Source organism: Lucilia cuprina, chromosome X (genome assembly GCF_022045245.1).
Source record: "Lucilia cuprina isolate Lc7/37 chromosome X, ASM2204524v1, whole genome shotgun sequence".
In the NCBI taxonomy this organism is placed as follows: Eukaryota; Metazoa; Arthropoda; class Insecta; order Diptera; family Calliphoridae; genus Lucilia; species Lucilia cuprina.
Genome location: NC_060949.1, coordinates 11,053,062 through 11,057,665, shown reverse-complemented (window position 1 = coordinate 11,057,665; position 4,604 = coordinate 11,053,062).

The following is a 4,604-nucleotide window of genomic DNA, read 5'->3' as shown; positions in this document are numbered from 1 at the left end:
GAGTTGTTAACTTATTATTAATATAGTATTTTAATGTAAAATATGATAACTTACCTTTTAATTTTATTTATATAATCCTTGAAGGTAATTACTTTTTGGTATATATTTAATAAACTTCACCAATTAACAAAACCTTATTAAATGTTTTCTAACAGTTGACTTTTAACACAACACTGTCATATTGTTTCATATTGCTTAATATTCAATATATTATGAATTGCACTATTTTTCTATGAGTATTAAAATCAATAACTTTTAAGTTTTACAATGAATAATTAAAATTGAACATGACTGGACAAAACACAAAACATCATTGAACTTAGCCAAATTTCTGCATTATTTATTTTTTTTTTTGCGTTCACGCTAAAAAATGGAGTATTTATATTTTTTGTACTCTTCTTATTATCATTCGGAAGTAACCTAAAAATATACTTCCAGAATGGGAAAACTAGAAATCAATGTATTTTGTTTTTGTAAAATGTGTGCTCTCGTCTGACTATCGTTCAGAAGTGACTACAATCCACACTTCCAGATAAATATAAATGAACATTGAGAAGTGACATAAATATACAAATCAAGAAGATGCAAATTAGGAAACAATGTATTTTGTTATTGTAAAATGTGTGTTCTCACCCAAATATCATTCAGAAGTCACTAAAACGTTTACTTCCAGATGAAAAAAATTCAACTGTCATGGTTTTTTGTTTAAGCAAAATGAATGCACTCTTCTAACTATCATCCAAAAAAAAAGTATGTTTCTAGAAATTTGAATTTGAAATTTTCACAGCGTATTCATGTATGTCTGTAATAGGTAATAGGCCACTTTGTATTTTGAATTTTCAAGTGGGCGAGGAGCCACGCCCACATTAAGAAAATATAAAATTCGTATATTTGAGATAATATAACAGAGTCCTCAAATTTTGTCGGAGGCACTTTAGTGTCAATATGATTATATGGGATAAAAAGTGGGCGGACTAGCTTTAGGAGGCGTGGCACCTCCCATATAAACTAAATTCAAAAATTCGTTTATTTTGGAAAGTATTACAGTTAGAATCTTAAATTTTTACACGAAAAACTTCTTTTTTATCTTGAGATAATGTAACAGTTAGTCCTAAAATTTTGTCAGAGCCCTTTTAGTGTCAATATGATTATTTTAGGATAAAATGTATGCGTTAGTGGGCGTGGTAGCTCCCGTATAAATTAAATACAACAACTCGTTTATCTTGGAAATTAATACAGTTAGAATTTTAAAATTTTGCTTGAATAACTTTAACATCCATGTAAACATTTTATGTAATAAATTGGCGGACTACCCATGAGGAGAGCGGCACCTCCCATATTAAGTAAATACAAAAATTCGTTTATTTTGAGATAATGTAACAGTTAGAGTCCTAAAATTATATCGGAGCCACTTAGTGGCAATATGATTATTTAGGATAAAATGTGGGAGGACTGGCGTTAGGGGGCGTGACACCTTTCATATAAATTAAATACAAAAATTCGTTTTTATTGGAAACTATTTCAGTTAGAATCTTATACAACTTATACAACTAAATTCTTAAAATTTTGCGCGAGCAAACTTTCATCTGATGGGGTTTGCAGCGCCCATATGAATAAAATAGAAAAATTCGTATATCTGAGAAACTGTAAAAGATAGAATCATTAAATTTCACTTGAAGAATTTTTACTTTCATCTGAACATTTAGAGTATAACGAGCGAACTTTTAATGGGGACTATGAATAAAATACAAAATATTGTTTATCTAGGAAAATATAGAACTAGACTCATCAAATTTTTCTTATATATTACATTAATATTCATCTAAACATTTTGAGGATAAAGGGCGGACTTTAATCTGGGGAGCTTGAAGCCCCCACATGAATTAAATAGAAAAAATAGTTATCTAGGAAACTATTAGAGCTAGAATCCTCAAATATTATATGAATATCTTTGACATTCAGATGAACATTTAGAAAATAACGGGCGGGATTTCAGTGGGGGGCTTGGTACCACATATATGAATTAAATACAAAATTTCGTATATCTTGAAAACTGAAATTTTTTCATAGATAGATAGAATTTGATTGGCATCTCTCATATGTAACATATTATTAATCTGGAAAACTATTGTGGTTAGGAAAATCGTTTAGTGGGTTTTTTATTTATACTAGAGGGTAAAAAAAATATATTGTATATCCCAAGGCATTAGAATAAGAATTATTCTTTAAGACAAAAGGTATATATATTACATTTTAGCAAGTAAGAAGCAAATATATCATTAATATATTATTTTAGAATTTAAATGAAATATATTGTCACCAAGATAAATTATAATAAACATTTAAGAAAAATTTTATAATTTAGTAACTAAATAATTTGTTTGAATATGTATTTAATTTCGATAGGTGTAGCGAAGCACACCGGGTATAAGCCAGTGTATATATAAAAATGAATTTGTGTTTATACTATATATATAAACATTTACGTATAATGTTTGGTTTTATCAGATTTGCGATCAAAATATGGTTATTACTTGGCTCTTTGGTAAGTTTTTTTAAGTATTACTACTTTGCTTTTCATATCTATAAGATACCATCATATTTATTTAAGAATGCACAGTGGGGCGAAATTTTTTAAATTTCTGATCGGGTGGTTGGATTTGCATGAAATTTGGTACAGGAGTAGCAGAGGAGTGTACAAGATTCAATTTGGAAAAGGGACTTAAAAGACCTCTCAGGATCGGAGTTTAGAGGGGCTATTTCAGAGTGTAACTCTGATGAAAAACATTTTTAATCGCTTGCCAAATTTGTTTTACGTCCGATTTTAAATATTTATACCCTACACCACTTTAGTGGGGAGGGTATTATACGTTTGTGCTGATGTTAGTAACACGCAAAAATATTGATCCAATACCCACCTTTAAGTATACCGATCGATTCAGAATCATTTTTTGAGTCGATTAAGACATGTTCGTCCGTCCGTGTGCAAGGTACAGGCCGCAATTTTCAAGATAATTTGATGAAATTTGGACCAAGCATGTTTTTTGGCACACGAAGCCTATTGAAAATGGTTGAAATCGGTCCATTATTTCACCTAGCCCCCATACAACCGTACATTCCGATTTGAACATTTTATGGCATAATTACGTCAAATATTCTAGTATCTCTCTAAAAATTGGCACAAATAAGTTTTATATAAGTATAAATGACACTACAGATTTTCGTAAGTATCGGCCCTTATTTGACCCTAGCCCCCATACAAACCCCCCTTCAAAAATGTCTTAAACGCCTAAAGCCTCATTTAGAAATTTTAGTTTTTTATCAATAAATTGCTTAAATATTTTGGAATTATAGTAATATTGAACATAAAAGTTTCTTTATAAAAAATAAAAATTTTAAAAATATACTCATGGTGTAGGATATTATATTGTCGGCCGTGCCCGACTATATTTTCCTACTTGTTTTATATATTATTGTAGATCCTGATAAGACCTATAAAAAACATGTCATCATAATTTAGCATGTTCTTGGTGCAGTTTTTTTATATAGTATTGTATATAAATATTGTAAAAAATATGACAATCACTAATTTTTCTTTTGTGTTTCTAAATATTTATGTATGTGATTCCGGATATAAATTGCAGTCCTATTTAATGAAACCATACAGAAGTCCAACGGATAATCTTAAGAAAAAGTTTAATGAAAGACGTTGCAAGATCAGAAATATAATCGAAAGGTGCAATGGTGTATTAAAAAAACCGATTAAGGTGCATTCTTGGCTCCAGAGGCTTACATAAAAGTCCTAAAAAGGCATCACAATTTATTAAAGTGTGCTGCGCTCTGCATAATATACATATGTATTTTTTACAACAAATAATTGGGAGCCAAGTGAAAACGTTGAGTATTCCAGTAACGATGAAAACGGGGGTGAAACTTATAGTGGTTTAGAATCTGAAGAAGTAACCGTAGCCAAAACTATCAAGGGATGAAATTTCTCGAAATTTAATATAAAGCAAAAAACTAAAACAAACAAGTAAGAGTGCTATATTCGGATGTGCCAAATCTTATATACCCTTTAACATAGTGTATTTTAAACATATTAGTTTTATAAATTTTTTCATGACTACATTAATATTACGCCAAAAGCTAAACAAAATGAACAACAACGCTAAACGAAATAAAAAAACAAAATACAAGGCATCTAAACCAACAGACATCTAAACATACATAAATCAGTTCCGTGAAGACTTTTATTGTTGTCGCTTATTATACCCTTCACCTTCGTGAGAAGGGTATATATAAGTTTGTCACTCCGTTTGTAATTTCTATAATATAATTTCCCACCCTATAAAGTATATATATTCTGGATCCTTATAATTTTCCCACCCTATAAAGTATGTATATTCTGGATCCTTATAGATAGCGGAGTCGATTAAGCCATGTCCGTCTGTCTGTCTGTGTTGAAATCAGTTTTTAGAGGACCCCAGATATCGGCGGGATCCGAATCTTCAATAATTCTATTAGACATGCTTTCGAGAAGATCGCTATTTAAAATCAGCAAAATCGGTCGGTAAATAACGGAGATATGAGCAAAAATCCGAGAC